The following is a 24,880-nucleotide window of genomic DNA, read 5'->3' as shown; positions in this document are numbered from 1 at the left end:
AAGTCCTCGCACAGTATATAAGCTCTCGCGCTCTCGCGCTCTCGCGCTCCGCTCAGTCTGTGTCTTGCTGCTGCACAGGCAACTGCACTGAACGCCGCCAGCATGCCCCACACGAGGTATCGTCGTAGCCGCACAACACTCTGCAAAACCATTCTGTCGGCGCATGCGAGGTACAGGCTGTAAATAATGGCCGGCAACAGTTTTAATTATTTGTTGCAGGAAAACGAGACATTGTACAAATGTTATACATATTGCTTTCTTTTCCTTTTTTTTTTACAACCATTCGATGTGAGAACCACAAGGGACCCGGCAGATGTCAATACGGTAATGGAATTCTTGCCGTACCCGTCCCAGCACGGCATCGTGGACTGCGGCAGCCGCTTCCCGTATTCTCTCCCGGAGCTCTGCTGCATCACGTGGTAGAGGCAGTACATACACCAGATCTTTTATGTGTCCCCACAGAAAGAAGTCACACGGAGTGTGACCTGGTGATCGGGGAGGCCATTTCGTGAAACAGCTGTCCCCTTCTGTAGCACGGCCGATCCATAGATGCGGCAGCTCCGTGTTCAGGTACCCACGAACTTCACGATGAGAATGCGGTGGAGCCCCATCCTGCTGAAAGATGGACGGAGAATCCGATTGCATTCGAGATATCAGCCATTGCTGCAACATGTCCAGGTAGGAATATCCAGTGACAGTGGTCTCTGCGAAGAAGAATGGCCGGTACAGTTTCCGACGTGACAAGGCACAAAAACATTTTCCTTTGGGGAATCACATTCAATGCATTCGTGTGAACGCTTTGTATCCCAGATTCGACAATTATGTCTGATATGTTCCCATTAGTGTGAAAAGTGGCTTCGTCGCTAAAAATTAACCGATCAACAATGCCATCCCGACCCTCAGTCAATTGTTGGAACTGTGAACAAAACTCCAAACGCTCGTGTTTGTCGTCGGCATTGAGCCCCTGCACCAGCTCCAGTTTGAACGGTTTCACAGACAGCTTCCGTCGCAGGACTTCGTACGCTGCCGTTGGAGCCATTTCGAGTTCGCGGGATGGACGGCGCACCGATTTCTTTGGACTCCTTGTGAATGTCTCTCGTACGCGCTTCACATTCACTTCACACAAACTGGGACGTTCGCTTCTCTTGCCGGGCACAAGCAACCCGTCGTAACGAATTTGTTGTGCCAGTGGTAAATGGCCTTCCTTGTTGGTGGCTTCTTACTGTACTTGGCTCTGAACATCCATCGAATAGCCGTAGCACACTTGTTTTTGTCGAACTGCAACACACAGAAAGCTCGCTTTGCACCTGAACTCGCCGTGTTTACGACTATTGCTGACTATCGGCAAATTACCAAAACTCGCTGTGGCCGTATACAAAAATAAAAAAAAAATTAAAAAAAAAAACATCCATGGTTTCTCTTCAAAATGACATATGCATGATATCTGTACAATGTTTCCTTCCTGTACAATAACTAATTAAAAGTGTTCCTGGACTTTATGTACATCCTGCATGCGTACGCGACGCTATGTGCGCAGGACCAGCGCGAGATATGAGGCTGTGCGCGTCACACGCAATACGCGCGTCTCAGTTTGCGCTCAGTCTTACAAGGGAACCTCGCCATCGCACCCCCCTCAGATTTACTTATAAGTTGGCACAGATCAATCGAGAAAACAGGAAGAAGTTGTGTGGAACTATGAAAAAAATAAGCAAAATATACAAACTGAGTAGTCCATGCGAAAGATAGAACATCAAGGATTGTGTGACCTTAGGAGCGCCGTGGTCCCGTGCTTAGCATGAGTAGCTGCGGAGCTGGAGGTCCTTGGTTCAAGTCTTCCCTCGAGTGCAAAAGTTTATTTTTTTATTGTCAGACAGCTATCAAAGTTCTGGCACTCACACATAATCAACTTCGCTCTCCAAAATTGCAGGACATGTTCAGATTTGCTTGGACATATGCAGGATTTGACGGTCTACACACGGAAAAATTTGAAAAAGTTAAAAACAGAGCACAAGGAAAACTGTGCGACTGTGAAATTGTTGCAATCATTTGTTGCAGTTTATGTGACAAACTCTTATGTTTTCATCACTTTTTTGGGAGTGATTATCACATCCACAAGAAAACCTAAATCGGGCAAGATAGAAGAATCTTTTTACCCATTCGCCAAGTGTACAACTTAGGTGGGTCGACAACATATTCCTGTAACGTGACGCACATGCCGTCACCAGTGTCATATAGAATATATCAGATGTGTTTTCCTGTGGAGGAATCGGTTGACCTATGACCTTGCGATCAAATGTTTTTCGGCTCCCATTGGAGAGGCACGTCCTTTCGTCTACTAATCGCACGGTTTTGCGGTGCGGTCGCAAAACACAGACACTAAACTTATTACAGTGAACAGAGACGTCAGTGAACGAACGGACAGATCATAACTTTGCGAAAAAAAAAGATAGTATACTTTTCACCCGAGGGAAGACTTGAACCGAGGACCTCTCGTTCCGCAGCTGCTCACGCTAACCACGGGACCACGGCGCTCCTGAGCTCACACTATCCTTGATGTTGCCTATCTTGCGCATGGACTACTCATTTTGTATATTTTGCTTATTTTTTTTTTCGTAGTTCCACACAACTATTTCGTTTTCTCGATTGGTCTGTGTTCAGTTTTTCAAGGCCTATACACTGTGCCAACTTATAACTAAATCTGAGGGAGGGGTGGTGCGATGGATAGGTTCCCTTGTTAGTGGGGACTGTGTGACCCCTTTTCGGGCGATTTCCAGCGTGGCGGCGACTGTGGTATTTGTTGAAGAGCAGAGTGGTGGCTGTGACGTGCAGAATACAGTGTAGGCAGGGACAATGAGAGCCGGCAGCAGCAGCGGCCCTGAGCCCTGCGGCTGGCTTTGTGGCGGCGTCGGCCAATCAGAGGCGGCGACGCGGCCACAAAGGGCGCACGCGCCATTAGCCGCTAATCCCTCGGGCACAGCGCGCCGCGCCGCGGCCCGGGGGATTAGCGGCGGCGACCACAATGGCGCGCTGCGCTGCCAGCCTGACAAACGCGCAGGGCAGGCTCTCACAAGATGGCTGCGTCCGGAACCTGGCTACGGACTCGTACAACGTTCCATCCGAAAGCTGTTGTTGTTGTGGTGTTCAGTCCTGAGACTGGCTTGATGCAGCTCTCCATGCTACTCCATCCTGTGTAAGCTCCCAGTACTTACTGCAAGCTACATCCTTCTGAGTCTGCTTAGTGTATACATGTCTTGGTCTCCCTCTACGATTTTTACCCTCCACGCTGCCCTCCAGTACTAAACTGGTGATCCCTTGATGCCTCAGAACATGGTTCAAATGGCTCTGAGCACTATGGGACTAAACTGCTGAGGTCATCAGTCCCCTAGAACTTAGAACTACAATCTAACTAACCTAAGAACAGCACACACATCCATGCCCGACACAGGATTCGAACCTGCGACCGTAGCGGTCGCGCGGTTCCAGACTGCAGCGCCTAGAACCGCTCGACCACTCCGGCCGGCCCTCAGAACATGTCCTACGAACCGATCGCTTCTTCTAGTCAAGTTGTGCCACAAACTTCTCTTCTCCCCAATCCTATTCAATACCTCCTCCTTAGTTATGTGATCTACCCATCTAATCTTCAGCATTCTTCTGTAGCACCACATTTCGAAAGCTTCTATTATTTTCTTGTCCAAACTATTTATCGTCCATGTTCCACTTCCATACGTGGCTACACTCCATATAAATACTTTTAGAAACGACTTCCAGACACTTAAATCTATACTCGATGTTAACAAATTTCTCTTCTTCAGAATGGAATGTTGTCTACCCCCGGGGCCGTGTTTTGACTCAGATCTTTCAGTGCTCTGTCAAACTCTTCACGCAGTATCGTAAATCCCCTTTCATCTTCATCTACATCCTCTTCCATTTCCATAATATTGTCCTCAAGTAGATCGCCCTTGTATAGACCCTCTATATACTCCTTCCACCTTTCTGCTTTCCCTTCTTTGCTTAGAACTGGGTTTCCATCTGAGCTCTTCATATTCATACAAGTGGTTCTCTTTTCTCCAAAGGTCTCTTTAATTTTCCTGTAGGCAGTATCTATCTTACCCCTGGTGAGATAAGCCTCTACATCCTTTCATTTCTCCTCTAGCCATCCCTGCTTAACCATTTTGCACTTCCTGTCGATCTCTTTTGTGAGACGTTTGTATTCCTTTTTGCCTCCTTCACTTAGCTTTGGGAAGCTATACCTGAATAAACCTGATGTAAACATTACACCACGTGTTCTTCCGCGTTTGCTTGACTCTCATTGCATTTCGTTTCACGTGGAGGGGAAGCCGAGCTGTGTTCAATACAGTTGAGTACGATGATAAGGACACGCTTTATGCAGTGTTACACGCACACGGACTGAGCGATTATGTGGCTGACAACAGGTTGAACTCGGAGAGCGGTCCAGCTAGCCTGTGACGATGTGAGCAGTTGCGGTTCAGACGTAAAAAGAACGAGCAGAGGAACAATATAGCTTCGAATATCGTTTAATTTTTAAAGATAACGAAATAATATTCGGCAGAGCTCCAGCATTACCTCACGCTTCTTAGGTGACCAGACGGAAAGTGTAAAATGTTCTCGTTGTCATCTAACATAGCATTCTAATTACAAACAAACGCGAAGAAAATTCCTAACATAAACATTGGGTAATTTTTCTGTTGAAAACGACTCGATCAACAGGAGAATCCACGAAGTCATCCAGGCGCCGCATTTCCTCCGCTTCTTTTTATGAATTTCCGTTCTATACCCCGCCAGTGTTCGGCAGTGACGTGTGATAAAGCTGCGTGCGTTAGGCCGGTGTTACACTGTCAAGTTTCTTTGTCAAATATCTTTGTCAAGAATCTTTGTCAAAGATATTTGATGGTGTAATAGGGAACTTTGTCAAATGTCGTCCAATATCTGATCAAATCTAGGACCTCACTGTAGATTTGATCAAAGAAGTCGCTTGTTTTCTGTTCACTGCAATGTGACATGTCACCACATGGAGCCCTAGCATCGCTGCAGCGGTCTGCCGTCTTTAGTGTTTTTATAAACATTGCCGGTAAATACAATTGGTGTGTGCCGACAACTATAAAATTAATAGAGAGATATGAAGCTGATGAGGGGCTTTACAACGTTAGGTACGATGAATGCAAAAACACATTAAGGAGAGTGGAGACCTGACCTGACCTGACCTAACCTAACCTAACCTAACCTCTCCTGCAGCAAGGAATCGGAGTGTTACAGTGAGCCTGTCTTCTGAAGATGTAGCAGTTCTTAAGTGAATATTGTGCTTTGTGATATGAGGATACACTTCACTGAGCACATACAGAAACGTATGCTCATCCATTCTTAAGTAATTGATGTACGACTTAATGTCCTCCACTACAAACTCACGTAACAAGTTTTGTCGAATGCTTTTATCGTGTCGTCGTAAAACCCACGGCTTCACCCAGGTACGTTTCCTTTTTCCCCCCCCCCCACTTCTCTTCCGCATGTGCACACAGTACAGTTGTGGTACATGCAACTGCTGCGTTCAATAACAAGTTGTTGTCAGCCATCTTGAACTTTAACGAAAAATATGATGACACTGTAATACCCCTTCTAGCGCTACGTCAAGGATCTTTGTCAAATAAATTTGACGGAATATTTGATCACGTCTTTGTTTAAATCTTTGACAAAGAAATTTGCTAGTGTAATACCGGCCGTAGCTCCAGTACGTCCGCCGGCTTATGCAGTCTTGTTTTTTCTCGCGACAAATCCCTGACCTCGGCTCCAGGTCAGCTATGTAGGGTTCGTATTGTACTGGTACAGCGGCAAATGTAATACTGCAGCTGTTGTACGGTGCGCTCGATGCTGTCAAAATGATTGCTTTTTCAGCTTTCTGTGACACTTACCACTCTGGTTCGTGTGAGACTATCGTACGAAGCAACGGACATAGTCCAAATAAAGAGTGTTTGGTTTTCCAATTTTGTCCTAAAAATGAAATTGTTATGTTTTCTTAATTTAATCAACCTTCGTTAACAATTTTTCATAAGATATCGACAATTAACAATCTATATCTGAAATGAAAACAGGAATTCCGCCAGCAATGTGCAATTATTCATAAAAAAAGATGATGAATTTTACAATTACGCGATGTAGCTATTTCAAACTGAACGAAAAAAGAGATTAAGGTGAGACTCCATTACACATCGAGTGCATAGTTGTGCCTCAGCTGTAGCAAATACAGTCTCACGGAAAACTTCAAAGCCGATTTTTTTCTGTACAACTGTGACAAACATTAAGAAGCCCATATTTCACTAAGGAGCGGAAAGCAGCCTCAGTCATTTTCATGCTGCGTACTTCGACCATAAATATAATAGACTGGCCCTGACGTCATTTTCGTGGCTCCAACATCTCTGGGCTGAAGTCACCTGAATGTTGGCAAAACATGGTTGTTTCGCGTTGCGCTTATGGCTGTACTCAGCGTTTTGTCGGGGGAAATGGCATTACATTTCACGTGTAAGCGATTCTATGGTAGTGCAGATGCGTTTATTGAAATCTGCTGAAGTGACTTTTATGTGTTTTTTTTTACACTTGAGTATCACGTAATTAAAGTGTTGAAAGTGATGCCTGTGAAGTCAGACTCATACTTACTTCTGTAACCGAATTATCACAGATACTTTCCAAAATGTAATATGACTGTTTTTCGTTCCTACTCGTAGTTTCCCTAAGGATGAAAACCGAAGGCAGCTTTGGATACAGGCCCTGAAAGGGAAAAACTTTAAGCCATCTGCACATACTCGCCTTTGCTCTAAGCACTTCGCGGAGAAGTGTTTTGATAGTTGTTATTTACAATGTCTATTTATAATTTACATTTACAGTGTCTGACATTTTTAAACCTAGGCTCCAAAATTATTTTCTGAAACTTCAAAGGCTCACCTTTCATCTAAAATATCATTTTTTTTTTTTTTAAACTGATAGTTTAAACTTTTGTAAAAATAGTGGGAACTGAACCTTTGAAGTGCACCTAAAATTGATACTCTAAAATGGACCTGCTCCTAAAGTCGACAATTTTGGCACCTATAGTTGACATAATTCCCATATCCCATTTTCTTTTATAAGTGACTAGAGCTCAAAATGCGGCGAATCCAATGTTTTAAGTTTTGACACGAGCCCACTCTTACTGTTTAAAATAATTTTAACGACAATATACTTGAATTGATAGTTTATAGTAATTTCGTCCCATTGGCCACCAGAGTGGCGTTCGATGTATTTGTTAGATTCTATAAATGGAACTGTGAACAAATCCAGGTCAAATGTAGTTCTGGCATAATTTTTCGCAAACAAAAAAGTAATTTTTGTTCGAAGCGTTCGGCAGTCAATTGAGAAATGTGGGGAAAATGCGATACAGACATAGGATGGCAGACCGCTGATTTGAAATCCCGCCACGTTTTGCCTACAGTCACGTGGTTTATGTTGGAGCCACACCAGCCCTATAGCTTCTGCACAGCAAGGCCAGTCTACCAGTATCTATGGTCGAAGGCTGCGTATCAACAGCGCGACAATCAGAGCACAACGGTAGAGGGACTGCGACTTTACATGATTTCTTAACTAAAAACTACGTAGCTAAAGCGTGATAACGAAAAACTTTGACGGCTGTTAATACATTAGAATATCGTAAGTTTCATTTAACGTAAGTTAGTAATGAGACACGAAGTACGTAAGCAGGACCCACGACACCAGTGTTGGCGCGCTACAGCTTCTGACCAGCCATTGTGTTTGCGTTTGTTTACACCGCGTTGTGCAGAGCTGAGCAGCAGCGTTGCCAGGTGAGCCGCATGTCCAGATTTTTAGGGCTGTAATGACACAACCCGCATAAGCCTTGCTCGCGGCGCCAAATGACCGGACTTTTGGGTATGCTGCTACTAACACTTCCAACTATTCCAGAAAGAGATTTTCACTCTGCAGCGGAGTGTGCGCTCATATGAAACTTCCTGGCAGATTAAAACTGTGTGCCGGACCGAGACTCTAACTCGGGACCTTTGCCTTCCAGGAGTGCTACTTCTGCAAGGTTCGCAGGAGAGCTTCTGTAAAGTTTGGAAGGTAGGAGACGAGATACTGGCAGAAGTAAAGCTGTGAGGACGGGGCGTGAGTCGTGCTTGGGTAGCTCAGTTGGTAGAGCATTTGCCTGCGAAAGGCAAAGGTCCCGAGTTCGAGTCTCGGTCCAGCACACCATTGTAATCTGCCAGGAAGTCTCATATCAGCACACACTCCATGCTAGGTCTGCATGGTTTGCAGGAGAGCTTCTGTAAAGTTTGGAAGGTAGGAGACAAGGTACTGGCAGAAGTAAAGCTGTGAGGACGGGGCGTGAGTTGTGCTTGGGTAGCTCAGTTGGTAGAGCATTTGCCCGCGAAAGGCATAGGTCCCGAGTTCGAGTCTCGGTCCACCAGGACCGAGTCTACCAGGACGTTCCACTTCGAAGTACTCGCTTAAAGAAATTGGTCAAATACCCTAAAGTTCCGAAATGAGTTTCCGAAAGCGTCGATGGCGGTAGCCAAGGAAGTACCGGTGTGCTAGATAGACAGTCTGGTTGCCTCGAATGTCTAGATGTATATCCATACTTTGATGAGGAATTCCGTCTTATCCAAGAGACCTTTGGAGTTTAATTTTACCCTGCATGTTTCGGCACTCCTTGTACTATCTTCAGCAGGTTACTTTATTTCCTTTCTGTAAAATTGCTATTATTTGTTAATGGTTAGAGAAAAAATTTGGCACAAAACATTCACATTTGTGAATAAAGTGATTGTTGTCTAATACTATACATGGTTTCTTTACAGTTCGCAGTTGAAATATGTATTACTGTGCTGAGGCATTGTACGTTGTTTACTACAAATTGTTTAAAATTACTGGTCTTACAGCTTTTTCCATACCTTGCGTGAATCTACTGAATATGTTGGGAGCTGTAAGTCTGCTACACAATCTACAGCTTGTCATCTGCAAACAGCAAAACGCATTTTTTTTAAATTATGTATTCCCGAACGAAAATAGGTATGTATCGCGTTATTTACGTCTTTGACGTTGTGAAATGTCTCCTTTGTTTGTGCAGTTTCAACACGCTGGTTTCTACCACATTTGGCCGTTTCACAGGCATTTTTCTAACTTGCACATTGTTTTCCCCGCCATTACCTGTTGACTAGATGAGGCGCTCAAATTCGAAGAAGTGTTGTTACCGTTTGGTGTGTGTGTGTGTGTGTGTGTGTGTGTGTGTGTGTGTGTGTGTGTGTTTGTTTGTTTAGAGCTGAGAGGTAGAGAGAGAGAGATCTAGAGTGAATATTGTGCACTATGGGGGAGAGGAAAATTTAGTTCTGCGGGCCGATAGAGGGAAGTTTTTGTGTGAGTGTTATTTACATAGTTCTTCGCAAAAGAAGGTTTCATTGCGCAGTGATGTTTACTCATTTAGTACTTTCTTTCCGTGGGCTATCGATTTTCGGATGTGGTGGTTTTCTTCTATTGTTAATATTTCATATAGGCTCCTAGTAGTTTTAAGATGTTTCTTAGGTTGTGATTGTGTGCTATTAGGTGATTTGCGAATGATGAGTATATATCCATTCGTATGATAAAAGTGGATGTATGTGTCTATGTTTCACATCCACTCATAAAGCACGGTATCGATTTCAATCAAACTAGGTTCACTCATCGCTTACTGCCTGGAAAGATCAACTCTCTCTCAAAGGACTGGGGGAGGGGGGGGGGGGGGGGGCCGAAGAAAGAGCGTAGCGCAAGTAGCCACACTGTATCCATCCAGTATTAGAAGAATGACAACATGATGTAGTTAGTTACAATCAACTTTGCGTATAATTTTAAACGGGTACGAGATTTTCTATCGATAACTCTAGCCACAAAATGATGAGAATAAAGTAGTTTATCTCTTACTACGTTTGCACTCTTCATGCTGCGAAACTGCGGAATCATGCACGGCATTTTGATTTATTACTTATTTGCTAACAATTCTATTTACGAGAAATGTTGCGGTCAGTATTCACGTACACCGTAGAGTGAACTTTGAAAAATGTATCGTTGTATCACGCACAGTTCACAGGAGATATTACGTCATAAACAAGGAGATATGTGGAAAAACTTCCGCAACTTGCATGACGCTTTAATTTATTACTGCTACAGAGATAACTGTATTCGCAACATATTTCGAGACATTATTATCATATACGACTGTAAAATTATATTGTTGTACAACGCGTATTTCAGTACTTGTGAAGAAGTCATAAATATTGAGCAGTGTGAAAACGGAAGTGCGAGGCAAAATTCGCTACAGATCCAGGTGAAATACACCCCAAAAAACATACGTTTTTCATGTTAGGTCCATTGTGCTGCCACCTACTGCCAGGTACTCCATATCAGCGACCTCAGTAGTCATTAGACATCGTGTGAGAGCAGAATGGGGCGCTCCGCGGAACTCACGGATTTCGAACGTGATTGGGTGTCACTTCCGTCATACGACTGTACGCGAGATTTCCTTTCTCCTAAACATCCCTAGGTACACTGTTTCCGATGTGACAGTGAAGTGTAAACGTGAAGGGATACGTACAGCACAAAAGCGTACAGGCCACGTCTGTTGACTGACAGAGACCGCCGACGGTTGAAGGGGGTCGTAATGTGTAATAGACAGACATCTATCCATACCATCACACAGGAATTCCAAACTGTATCAGGATCCACTGCACGTACTATGACAGTTAGGCGGGAGGTGGGAAAACGTGGATTTCATGGTCGAGCGGCCACTTATAAGCCACACATCACGCCGGTACATGTCGAACGACGCCTCGCCCGGTGTAAGGAGAGTGAACATTGGATGACTGAACGGTGGAGAAACGTGCGTGGAGTGCCGAATCGCGGTGCACAGTATGGCGATCCGATGGCAGGCTGTGGGTATGGCGAATGCCCGGTGAACGTCATCTGCCAGCGGTTGTGATATGGCGTGGCCATGTTTTTCATGCACTCCCTGTTGTTATGCGTGGCACTATCACAGCACAAGCCTTCATTGATGTTTTAAGCACCTTCTTGCTTCCCACTGTTGACTATCAATTCGAGGATGGCGACTGTATCTTTCAACACGATCGAGCACCTGTTAATAATGCGCGGCATGTGGCGGAGTGGTTACACGACAATAACGCCCCTGTAATGGACTGGCCTGCACAGAGTCCTGACCTATAGAGCACGTTTGGGACGTTTTGGAACGCCGACTTCGTGCCAGGCCTCACCGACCGACATCGATACCTCTCCTCAGTGCAGCACTCCCTGAAGAATGGTCTGCCATTCCTCAAGAAACCTTCCAGCACCTGATTGAACGTATGCCTGCGAGAGTGGAAGCTGTCGTCAAGGCTAAGGGCAGGGCAACACCATACTGAATTCCAGCATTACCGATGGAGGGCGTCTCGAACTTGTAAGTCATTTTCAGCCAGGTGTCCGGATACTTTTGGTCACATAGTGGACGTCTGTAGATATGAGTGGAATATGTTAAATATACAGGATGTTACAAAAAGGTACGGCCAAACTTTCACGAAACATTCCTCACACACAAAGAAAGAAAATATGTTATGTAGACATGTGTCCGGAAACGCTTACTTTCCATGTTAGAGCTCATTTTATTACTTCTCTTCAAATCACATTAATCATGGAATGAAAACACACAGCAACCGAACGTACCAGCGTGACTTCACTTTGTTACAGGAAATGTTCAAAATGTCCTCCGTTAGCGAGGATACATGCATCCACCCTCCGTTGCATGGAATCCCTGATGCGCTGAGGCAGCCCTGGAGAATGGCGTATTGTATCACAGCCGTCCACAATACGAGCACGAAGAGTGTCTACATTTGGTCCCGGCGTTGCGTTGACAAGAGCTTTCAAATGCCCCCATAAATGAAAGTCAAGAGGGTTGAGGTCAGGAGTGCGTGGAGGCCATGGAATTGGTCCGCCTCTACCAATCCATCGGTCACCGAATCTGTTGTTGAGAAGCGTACGAACACTTCGACTGAAATGTGCAGGAGCTCCATCGTGCATGAACCACATGTTGTGTCGTACTTGTAAAGGCACATGTTCTAGCAGCACAGGTAGAGTATCCCGTATGAAATCATGATAACGTGCTCCATTGGGCGTAGGTGGAAGAACGTGGGGCCCAATCGAGACATCACCAACAATGCCCGTCCAAACGTTCACAGAAAATCTGTGTCGATGACGTCATTGCACAATTGCGTGCGGATTCTCGTCAACCCACACATGTCGATTGTGAAAATTTACAATTTGATGACGTTGGAATGAAGCCTCATCCGTAAAGAGAACATTTGCACTGAAATGAGGATTGACACATTGTCGTATGAAACACTCGCCGTGGAGGCCAATCAGCTGCTGATAGTGCCTGCACACGGTACGGAAACAACTGGTTCTCCCGCAGCACTCTCCATACAGTGACGTGGTCAACGTTACCTTGTACAGCAGCAACTTCTCTGACGCTGACATTAGGGTTATCGTCAACTGCACGAAGAATTGCCTCGTCCATTGCAGGTGTCGTCGTCGTTCTAGGTCTTCCCCAGTCGCAAGTCATAGGCTGGAATGTTCCGTGCTCCCTAAGACGCCGATCAATTGCTTCGAACGTCTTCCTGTCGGGACACCTTCGTTGTGGAAATCTGTGTTGCCCCGTGCTAATGCATACACCAAATGGGCATCTGCTAACTCCCCATTTGTAAACATTGCACTGACTGCAAAACCACGTTCGTGATGAACACTAACCTGTTGATGCTACGTACTGATGTGCTTGATGCTAGTACTGTAGAGCAATGAGTCGCATGTCAACACAAGCACCGAAGTCAACATTACCTTCCTTCAATTGGGCCAACTGGCGGTGAATGGAGGAAGTACAGTACATACTGACAAAACTGAAATGAGCTGTAACATGGAAATTGAGCGTTTCCAGACACATGTCCACAAACATCTTTTCTTTATTTGTGTGTGAGAAATGTTTCCTGAAATTTTGGCCGTACCTTTTTGTAACACTCTGTATATACGATTGATTCGTCATTTCTGTCACTTGTATAATTATTTGTAGATTAGGACATCTAAGGTGTGGTTGAGAATATTCGCTAAGTACCAATGTTAATATACGATCGATGGTTTTCGGGGTGTCTATCCTCATTGGTGAAGGCCCTGATGGCGTTTCACCCCTAAGGGTTGCAGAATAGAATGACGAAAAGTGATGTATCAGCATGTCGAAGGAACAATCGACCTAGTGTAGTGAAAACGTGAAACACACGGAGAGTCGACACGTTTCCATCGATCGACTGTCGGATCCAGATGGTCCCGCGCCCACTGCAGTCGCAGCTGAGGATGTCGGCGGGCCAACACGTGAACACGTAGGGGTGGCCTGCTGCGGAGCTCCATATCCAACGCTGTGCTCCAGCATTGTGCGGCGTGTACCAGCATTGTGGTCTTTCGGCAGACGTGCCACAGATTACTATCTACGCTACTCAACGGAGCAGACAAGCCTCCAAACCCCACTTTCTGTGGAGAGCCGTGAACATTTTCGTCCTACCTCTTTCCGTAGAGGCTCACGATAGTAGCACGTGCACATTCGACCAGCTTCGCTGTATTCGAGATACTCGTTCGCAGGCCCTGCGTGATAATAATTTGTCCTTTGTCAAAGTCGCTTATCTCATTGGATCTCTCCATTCGCAGCCCATATTTTCGCTAGGGTGATCCCCCGTCCGTGCATGGTACCGCGTCACGTGACCACCAAGCGACATCCAATGTCGCGGTCACAATGTTTGGGCTTACCAGTGTACACTTTGTATTGCTTAGTGCGCCAACCAGACCACAAAGCTGAGCGCTGCTACGAGCCAATAATTCTGACAGCGTTTTTCGAGCCAAATTTGACGACATACGGCTAAATACACTACTGGCCATTAAAATTGCTACACCAAGAAGAAATGCAGATGATAAATGGGTATTCATTGGACAAATATATTTTACTAGAACTGACACGTGATTACATTTTCACGCAATGTGGGTGCATAGATCCTGAGAAATCAGTACCCAGAACAACCACCTGTGGCCGTAACAATGGCCTCGATACGCCTGGGCATTGAGTCAAACAGAGCTTGGATGGCGTGTACAGGTACAGCTGCCCATGCAGTTTCAACGCGATACCACAGTTCATCGAGCAGTGACTGGCGTATTGTGACGATCCAGTTGCTCGGCCACCATTGACCAGACGTTTTCAATTGGTGAGAGATCTGGAGAATGTGTTGGCCAGGGCAGCAGTGGAACATTTTCTGTATCCAGAAAGACCCGTACAGGATCTGCAACATGCGGTCGTGCATTATCCTGCTGAAATGTAGGGTTTCGCAAGGATCGAATGGAGGGTAGGGCCACGGGTCGTAACACATCTGAAATGTGACGTCCCCTGTTCAAAGTGCCGTCAATGCGAACAAGAGGTGGCCGAGACGTGTAACCGATGGCACCCCATACAATCACGCCGGGTGATACGCAGGTATGGCGATGACACGCTTCCAATGTCTATTCACCGCGATGTCGCCAAACACGGATGCGACCATCATGATCTGTAAACAGAACCAGGATTCATCCGAAAAAATGACATTTTGCTATTCGTGCACACAGCTTCGTCGTCGAGTACACCATCGCAGGCGCTCCTGTCTGTGATGCAGCGTCAAGGGTAGCCGAGTTGATAGTCCATGCTGCTGCAAACGTCGTCGAGCTGTTCGTGCAGATGGTTGTTGTCTTGCAAACGTCTCCATCTGTTTACTCAGGGATCGAGACGTGGCAGCACGATCTGTTACAGCCATGCGGATAAGATGTCTGTCATCTCGACTGCTAGATACGAGGCCGTTGGGATCGAGCACGGCGTTCCGTATTACCCTCATGAACCCACCCATTCCATATTCTGCTAACAGTCATTGGATCTCGACCAACGCGAGCAGCAATGTCGCGATACGATAAACCGCAATCGCGATAGGCTACAATCCGACCTTCATCAAAGTCGGAAACGTGATGGTACGCATTTCACCTCCTTACAAGAGGCATCACAACAATTTTTCACCAGGCAACGCCGGTCAACTGCTGTTTGTGTATGAGAAATCGGTTGGAAACTTTCTTCATGTCAGCACGTTTTAGGTGTCGCCACCGGCGCCAACCTTGTGTGAATGCTCTGAAAAGCTAATCATTTGCGTATCACAGCATCTTCTTCGTGTCGGTTAAATTTCGCGTCTGTAGCTCGTCATCTTCGTGGTGTAGCAATTTTAATGGCCAGTAGTGTACATGAAAAGAATTTAACGTGCTGTCCGGGCCAACACGGTGTAAAAGAGGGGGGAATGAGGCAGTGACCAGTTTGTGACCTATGCTTGTGGAGGCTCAGTCACGGTCGTGTAGCTCGACTTAACACCTCTCATGCCACTGGGGCTATAACCACGTTTAAAAAATATATATAAACTATTTTCCTTCAGTCAAGTCTATACAGTGAGGTTGTACGTTTACAACAAATCGACATTCATTCGTGGTTTTTACGCCGATTACCAATGGTGTCAGTATGACACTGATTTAAATTACTTGTTTGTTACTTGACTATAACATGTATGAAAATGGAGTGGTGAGAGCTACGTTGAACAGCTGGTGTACGAAACACCTGTGACAATGACTGTATTGCCGTGCGGTTAGAGGCGCCATGTCACGGACTACGCGACCGCTTCCGCCGGAGGTTCGAGTCCTCCCTCGGGCATGGGTGTGTGTGGTGTTCTCAGCATAAGTCAGTTTATGGAGTGTGTAAGGCCAGGGACCGATGACCTCAGCAGTTTGGTCCTTAGGAATTCACACACACACACACACACACACACACACACACACACAAAATCGTTGGAAATAAACATCTGCCTAGTTTTCAAAGCTGTTTTCTTTTTTCTTTTTTTTTCAAAATATGGCTTTCTACCTCCGGGTCAGTAGTATCCAATGTGTCGACTGTCGTTTTATTCACTTTTATATTAACATATTAAAACGAATGTCATTTTTTCTTCTGTTATTATAATTATATACATCATTGTTGTTACTGAACTGCAGTGCGTTATTTACAACAAGGATACTGTCAGCTACTAATCAAAATGCCTATTTTCTTAGACATATGTCCACAGGACGATCTTTGGTTGGCTCCACATGTTATCCTTCCAGCACGTTTTTGAGCATGAAAACCTTACAGTCCTAAAAATGAATTGGCTCAGAACGTTATTCCATAGGGCATTATTGAATGTAAATAGCCAAAAATCTTAAGTTTGTGATTGTTCTGTCCTTAAGCTTTGCTATTACTTTAACTGAAAATGAGGCTCCATTAAATCTCTGCGTAATTGTTTGAGATGTTACAAAATGTGTTTCGTTCCAGTTTCAATTCTCATCAACACTGAGACTTGAAAAATCTGAAATTTCCTCCCCAGGTATTATTTCCTCGCCTCGTGTTACCCTCGGAATGGTACAGTACCCCTAGAAGTGTCAAACTGAATAAGTTGTCTTCTGGAAATTGAGCCGCGCGGGATTAGCCGAGCGGTCTAAGGCGGTGCAGTTATGGACTGTGCGGCTGGTCCCGGCGGAGGTTCGAGTCCTCCCTCAGGCATGGGTGTGTGTGTGTGTGTTTGTCCTTAGGATAATTTAGGTTAAGTAGTGTGTAGGCTTAGGGACTGGTGACGCTAGCAGTTAAGTCCGATAATATTTCACACACATTTGAACATTTTTTCTGGATATTGAGAGTGAGACCATTTGCTCGAATCCAGTTAATAGTTTTGAACGACTAGAGACATAACGTTCACGTCCACAGGACATGTGCATTACTATGTTCCGTAGAAATGGTCAGCATTTGTAACGCCCCAACTACCAACTTAAACTCAATTAAGAAAGAACATGAAGCAGGGAGAGTTATCTTGGCAGTTACGACATCTTTGCCGATGAGCTAACACCAAAGAGTTTTGTCAACAACTACACTGTACACCACTGAGCGTATATGCTAGCGAAAGAGAAAGAAGAAACATCGTATTTCAGCAGTGGACAAATACCCACGCGACAAGTATGAAATTAATATCTCAAAAGTTAAGCCCAAATTAATGTCATCAGAGATAACTGTTATGGGGAAGAGAGTTGTAAGCGCGACGAAGGAATTCAATGCGCCTACAATGCTCTTCCACAGAAGAAGTCGCTTGCTGGAACTCGTCCAGTGCAGACGTACGAGAGCAGTTCTGATCTGAATTATTCAGATTGCGAATCGTGACGAGATTGTTTTCGAGTTTAGAAGTGTTTGTTGCGTTACGGGATTCACGGCTTAAGAAACAGATTTAATGGACTGAAACAGGAACAGATAGACTCATTTAACCGTGCACTATGGGTTAATTGAAACCTAGTAACGGAATTAGTGAACATTGGACTTGACTTTAAATTAGTTGGACCTTTAAGGAGAAGTGAACATTCTATGAAAGAATACACGCATTTAGTCTTTAGGACCCAAGTACACGACATCATGAAGATAAAACAATTACGCTAAAGTGTTGAGTTGTGGTAATCGCCAACTCAATCGGACTGACTTAACTAAACTACTCCGTGTGCGTGTGGTGCGGGAGTTTTAAGTATTTAGTGACAAAATAACAATAAACTGCTCGTTATGAGTTAAATACCCGGTGTGGACTACATAATTAAATAGTTTGATAAATGATGAAATCAACGACTACTCATGAAAGACTATTTCATTGAAGTGCAAATATTCACGTCATTAGTTGAGAAGTGAACTTTAAAATATTTTCGTATTACGATGCAATCTTACAAAGACTGAATCAAAGAGTATCTCTGGATCACTCTGCATACCAGCACAACAATTCCATAGCAACGAGACAACAGCGTAAGAAAAAACTGTTAACTAAAGTATTTCCTCGCAATCAGTGGTGTGTCTATGCGAACGAGAGAAGAATTGATAACTACTGCAAATCCGGGCAATTAACAATACAATATTAATAATAAAAAGCATCAATTATACGAGTTCGCATAAGCGGAAACGCTGCGGACTTGTAATTGAGATACAACGACTACGCGAGGAACGCCTTTTCGGGAGCTTTTCAGGTTTTTTCCTCGCGTTAATCTACGGGGACTGGCGTTATATCGCATCGTGTCTGTACTCTGCCGCGAGAGCCGTGGCAGTAGCAGCTCTACGGCGTCGACTACATCAACACGCGGTTGGAGTCCGGGGGCACGCGCCACACATTCCACTCACCTCGGTTCGGCATGTGTCATGTTGCCCAGTAGGCACCGCCCCCGCCAAGAGCCCGGACAACTTGTTCCGTGCGTGACGCCATCGAGTCTACAAGGCGCGAACGGCGTCCTCTCCGTGCGTGCTGCACCCACCTGGTTCCAAAGTTCATCTGCGGTGGTCGGCATTGGGTCGCAGTCGTTTCACCGCATCCCAGGCATTTTCGGTTGGCGACAAGTGTGCTGATCTGGCGGACCAGGATGACATCCTGTGACGTCAAGGAGGCACGTGTTCGTGCAGCGACATGTGGTCGTGCAGTTCGGAGAATGCTCAGGAAGCAAATGTACTTGCACTCGTCATACAAGAAAGATCGGGAGAATGAGGACAGGCAAGAGATTCGTGCTGCTGTAAAAAGAGCGATGCGCGAAGCATACAACCACTAACACCGGCATACCTTAGCAAAAGATCTTGCTGAAAACCCATGGAAATTCTGGTCTTACGAAAAAGCGGCAAGCGGGTTGAAGGCTTCCATCCACTCACTCACTGATCAGTCTGGCCTGGAGACGGAAGACAGCAAAACGAAAGCTGAAATTTTAAATTTAGCATTTGAGAAATCTTTCACGCAGGAGGATCGTACAAACATACCGCCGTACAGATTCCCGTATGGAGGACATAGTGATAGACATCCCTGGGGTTGTGAAGCAGCTGAATGGGTTAGAAATAAATAAATCGCCAGGACCTGATGGGATTCCAGTTCGGTTTTACAGAGAGTACTCTACTGCATTGGCTCCTTACTTAGCTTTCATTTATCGCGAATCCTTAGCCCAACGTAAAGTCCCGAGCGACTGGAAAAAAATGCAGGTGACGGCTGTATATAAGAAGGGTAGATGGACGGATCCTCAAAATTACATACCAATATCCTTAACATCGGTTTATTGCAGGATTCTCGAACATATTCTGAGTTCGAATATGATGAATTTTCTTGAGACACAGAAGTTGCTGTCCATGCAGCAGCACGGCTTTAGAAAGCATCGCTCCTGCGAAACGCAACTCGCCCTTTTTTCACATGATATCTTGCGAACCGTGGATGAAGGATATCAGACGGATACCGTACTCCTTGACTTCCGGAAAGCGTTTGACTCGCCGCCCAACTGCAAACTATGGGATTGGTTCCCAAGTATGTGAGTGGCTCGAAGACTTCTTAAGTAATAGAACCCAGTAAGTTGTCCTCGATGGTGAGTGTTCATCGGAGGTGAGGGTATCATCTGGAGTGCCTCAGGGAAGTGTGGTAGGTCCGCTGTTGTTTTCTATCTTCATAAATGATCTTTTGGATAGGGTGGATAGCAATGTGCGGCTGTTTGCTGATGATGCTGTGGTGTACGGGAAGGTGTCGTCGTTGAGTGACTGTAGGAGGATACAAGATGACTTGGACAGGATTTGTGATTGGTGTAAAGAATGGCAGCTAACTCTAAATATAGATAAATGTAAATTAATGCAGATGAATAGGAAAAGAATCCCGTAATGTTTGAATACTCCATTAGTAGTGTAGCGCTTGACACAGTCACGTCGATTAAATATTGGGGCGTAACACTGCAGAGCGATATGAAGTGGGACAAGCATGTAATGGCAGTTGTGGGGAAGGCGGATAGTCGTCTTCGGTTCATTGGTAGAATTTTGGGAAGATGTGGTTCATCTGTAAACGAGACCGCTTATAAAACACTAATACGACCTATTCTGGAGTACTGCTCGAGCGTTTGCGATCCTTATCGGGTCGGATTGAGGGAGGAAATAGAAGCAATTCAGAGGCGAGCTGCTAGATTTCTTACTGGTAGGTTTGATCATCACGCGAGTGTTACGGAAATGCTTCAGGAACTCGGGTGGGAGTCTCTAGAGGAAACGAGGCGTTCTTTTCGTGAATCGGTACTGAGCAAATTTAGAGAACCAGCATTTGAGGCTGACTGCAGTACAATTTTACCTCCGCCAACTTACATTTCGCGGAAAGACCACAAAGGTAAGAGAGATTGGGGCTCGTACAGATTCCTGATATCGACGGTACACTCGCGAAATGGTCGTACAGGAAAATCCCCTCTTCTTCGCTACCTCGGAGGGACTGTGTCCCTTCGCTCGTGCGCCGACTACAACACGATGTTCAAACTCACTTAAACCTTGATAACCTGCCATTGAAGCAACAGTAACCGATCTAACAACTGCGCCAGACACTTGTTGTACTGTGCACGGTGATTCATGAAGATATCATGAAAATATCATACTGTGTTATTCTGCAAGTAAAACTAAAGAAAAAAGTACAGATAAACGTAGGTCCGCAAATGATTAGTTACGGAGTTACAGCTAACAAAAGATTTTGACTGAAATTTAGCAAATTCGCTAATATGAAGCTATCTCAAAACTGTACGAGGTTAAAGGGAAGCACTATTTCCATTTATTTTGTTGTTCTTGTCCAAACTATTTATCGTCCATGTTTCACTTCCATACATGGCTACACTCCATACAAATACTTTCAGAAACGACTTCCTGACAAATCTATACTCGATGTTAACAAATTTCTCTTCTTCAGAAACGCTTTCCTTGCCATTGCCAGTCTCCATTTTATGTCCTCTCTACTTCGACCATCATCAGTTATTTTGCGTCTCATTTCTTAATCTAATTCCGTCAGCATCACCCGACTTAATTCGACTAATTCCATTATCCTCGTTTTGCTTTTGAAGATGTTCATCTTATATCCTCCTTTCAAGACACTGTCCATTCCGTTCAAGTGCTCTTCCAAGTCCTTTGCTGCCTCTGACAGAATCACAATGTTTTTATTTCTTCTCCATGGATTTTAATACCTACTCCGAGCTTTTCTTTTGTTTCCTTTACTGCTTGCTCAATATAGAGATTGAATAACATCCGGGATAGGCTACAACCCTGTCTCACTCCCTTGCCAACCGCTGCTTCCCTTTCATGCCCCTCGACTCTTATAACTGCCATCTGGTTTCTGTACAAATTGTAAATAGCCTTTCACTCCTGTATTTTACCCCTGCCATCTTTAGAATTCGAAAGAGAGTATTCCAGTCAACATTGTAAAGTTTTCTCTAAGTCTACAAATTCTAAAAACGTAGGTTTGCCTTTCCTTAATCTATTTTCTAAGATAAGTCATAGGTTCAGTATTGCCTAACGTGTTCCAACATTTCTACAGAATCCAAACTGATCTTCCCCAAGGTCGGCTTCTACCAGTTTTTCCATTCGTCTGTAAAGAATTCGCGTTAGTATTTTGCAGCCGTGACTTATTAAACTGATTGTTCGGTAATTTTCACATCTGTCAACACCTACTTTCTTTGGGATTGGAATTATTATATTCTTATTGAAGTCTGAGGGTATTTCGCCTGTTTCATACATCTTGCATGCCAGATGGTAGAGTTTTGTCAGGACTGGTTCTCCGAAATCCGTCAGAAGTTCTAATGGAATGTTGTCTACTCCCGGTGCCTTGTTTCGACTCAGATCTTTCAGTGCTCTGTCAAACTCTTCACGCAGTATCATATCTCCCATTTCATCTTTATCTACCTCCTCTTCCATTTCCAAAATATTGTCCTTTCTGCTTTACCTTCTTTGCTTAGAACCGGGTTTCCATCTGAGCTCTTGATATTCATACAAGTGGTTCTCCTTTCTCCAAAGGTCTCTTTAATTTTCCTGTAGGCAGTATCTATCTTACCCCTAGTGAGATAAGCCTCTACATCCTTACATTTTTCCGCTAGCCATCCCTGCTTAGTCTTTTTGCACTTCCCGTCGATCTCATTTTTGAGACGTTTGTATTCCTTTTTGCCTGTTTCATTTACTGCGTTTTTATATTTTCTCCTTTCATCAATTAAATTCAATATATCTTCTGTTACCCAAAGATTTCTACCAGCCCTTGTCTTTTTAGCTACTTGATCTTCTACTGCCTTCACTACTTCATCCCTCAGAGCTACCCATTCTTCTTCTACTGTATTTCTTTCCCCCATTCCTGTCAATTGTTCCCTTATGCTGTCCCTGAAACTCTGTACAACCTATGGTTTAGTCAGTTTGTCCAGGTGCCATCTCCTTAAATTCCCACCTTTTTGCCGTTTCTTCAGTTTTAATCTGCAGTTCATAACCAATAGATTGTGTTCAGAGTCCACATCTGCCCCTGGAAATGTTTTTGACAATATAGAAGTATACACGTGTTACAAAGGGAACAGGAAATTATGCAGACCTGAGGAGGATGGCAGAAGACCGGACAGCCTGGAGAACTACCATGTGAAAACCTGCCGTCAGGCATAAAACTGATGATGATGGTGACGATATGGTCCGGCTGGGCTGCTTGCGGCACTTTGGCCAAATCGTGTGACGCTGTAGAGGGGATCGATTGGGGTGGGGAGGTGGGGGGGGGGGGGTGCGTGACTCTGTGAGCGGCCCGGCGTGTAGGCTGGCAGGCGGTTACGGCCGGGGCGACTGCGGCTGCAGGACAGAACAACTACACGGGCTGAGCCGGTAAGCGGCTTACGCCGACCCCCGGATCAGCGCAGTAGAGGCGCCGCGGCGCGGTCGCAGCTGCCCGGGACGGCCGCCTCAGTGCGCACGCGCTTTGTCCCTGCCTGCTGGCTGGCGGTCGCGTCAAAGGCAGCAGCAGCAGCAGCGGCAGCCAGGTGCTGGCTGGGGCAGCAGGTACGGCGGCGGACGTGTTCACACGCTGGAGCTCTTTCTCCACGCGGAGCGGCATTTTGTACGTGGTCGACACGTGCAGAAGCCAGATAGTAGAATGACTCAAATTGAGGGTTGTTGTTGTTGTTATTGTTGTGGTATTCAGTTCAGAGATTGGTGTCATGCAGCTCTCCGTGCTACTCTATCCTGTGCAAGACTCTTCATCTCCGAATAACTACTGCAACCTACATCCTTATGAATCTGCTTACTGTATTCGTCTGTTGGTCTCCCTCTACGATTTTTACCCCCAACGATTCCCTCCAATACTAAAATGGTGATCCCTTGATGCCTCAGAACGTGGCCTACTATAAAGGCACATTTGCATGCCGGGCGTGAGTTTCCGCGGAAACGCGAAATCTTGATTAAATAATTAATCTCTGACAAATAAATAAAGCCTATGTCACAGAACTGCAGCACTATGCCGTTGATAAAACAAAATACAGTTACGACACTCTTATGTTGCATTAAGAAGAAGTAGGTCTGGTAGAATAGCTGGTGCGGGGAGCACGTATATTTTATTAACTGGCACACCCCCATATTTGATGTTATACAAGAACACTGCGAGTTGCAATCTCACTAGGCACTCGACCCTGTGAAAATTCTATATTTATGAAAGTAAGTTGAATTATTTAACTGTAGGCTTATTCGTTGAATATATCTGATTTAACTAACTGTGTAAACTTTTTTATGTTTACTAGACAGTCACCTCTGTACGACGTATTGACATGGCTGGCATATTATTCTAATATACGAAGTCCGATTATTTGAATCACATTTCACGGTCAACTACGAATAACACTGCACTTACCAAAAAGCCATTGTCAAGCGTCTGATACCAAATAATTAAACGTCCATGTTCCAGATAAGCAAATATTAATTACAACCAATCACTATGATACATACACAATATTTAATATTTTATTTTATTTTTTTATTTATATATTTTATATTGGAATGTTCCAACTAATTACCGATAAACTACAGTAAGATGGTCTATGGTATAGAGCGAAAACTAGCAATTCGTACTAATCGGTAATTATTTGGAACATTTCAATATGATTTTTACCCCCAACGATTCCCTCCAATACTAAAATGGTGATCTCTTAATGCCTCAGAACATGTCCTGCCAACCGGTCCCTTCTTCTTGTCAAGTTGTGCTACAAACTCCTCTTCTCCCCAATTCTGTTCAATACCTCCTCATTAGTTTCGTGATCTACCCATCTAATCTTCAGCATTCTTCTGTAGCACCACATTTCGAAAGCTTCTATTCTCTTCTTGTCTAAACTATTTTTCGTCTACCATTCACTTCCATACATGGCTATACTCCATACAAATACTTTCAGAACCGACTTCCTGACACTTCAATCTATACTCGATGTTAACAAATTCCTCTTCTTCAGAAGCGCCGTACTCCAACGTTGTGGAAGAGTATCTATTCCGTGCTGGTAAAAGCTCTTGGCACGTTTTCACTCCACGTCTGACACTTTCGTCATCTTCAAAGTGTGTTCCCCGCAGAGAGTCCCCTTCCTTTGGTGATAGGATCGTAACGCAGAACCAGCACTTTCCCCATTCTGTTAATACAGCTTCACTAAAAGCGCCTTTTCAGGTAACGTCAACATGCTGCGACTGCTGGCGCATCTGATTCTCTCGCTCATTACAGCTCCTTTTATACACGATTGTCATTCGCAGTCACTGACGTTTTGCTGTCCACCGCCATCTGTCGGACGTTTTGTGAACTTTGTGTTTTTTTTCCTAGTAAAACACCATGTCATTCCAAGCATGTATGTCAATTTGTACCTCTCTATCTACATTATTCCAAGGTTTATTCAGTTTTCAAATTTGTACTGACTTTATGGTCAC

The 24,880-nt window shown here is 44.7% G+C and overlaps 1 long non-coding RNA gene and 1 other non-coding gene across 2 annotated transcripts in view; both read left to right on the top strand.

Annotated features, from left to right (window-relative positions):
• LOC126428197 (uncharacterized) overlaps window positions 1-24,880 on the top strand; it is a 721,501-nt gene that overhangs the window by 396,769 nt on the left and 299,852 nt on the right. The gene's annotated exons all lie outside the window — the stretch shown is intronic.
• Trnar-gcg (transfer RNA arginine (anticodon GCG)) lies at window positions 8,169-8,243 on the top strand. The gene has a single exon. It is a non-coding gene; the product is annotated as a tRNA-Arg (tRNA).

This window comes from Schistocerca serialis, chromosome 12 (assembly GCF_023864345.2).
Source record: "Schistocerca serialis cubense isolate TAMUIC-IGC-003099 chromosome 12, iqSchSeri2.2, whole genome shotgun sequence".
Classification (NCBI taxonomy): Eukaryota; Metazoa; Arthropoda; class Insecta; order Orthoptera; family Acrididae; genus Schistocerca; species Schistocerca serialis.
This window is presented reverse-complemented; position numbering and strand designations above follow the sequence as displayed.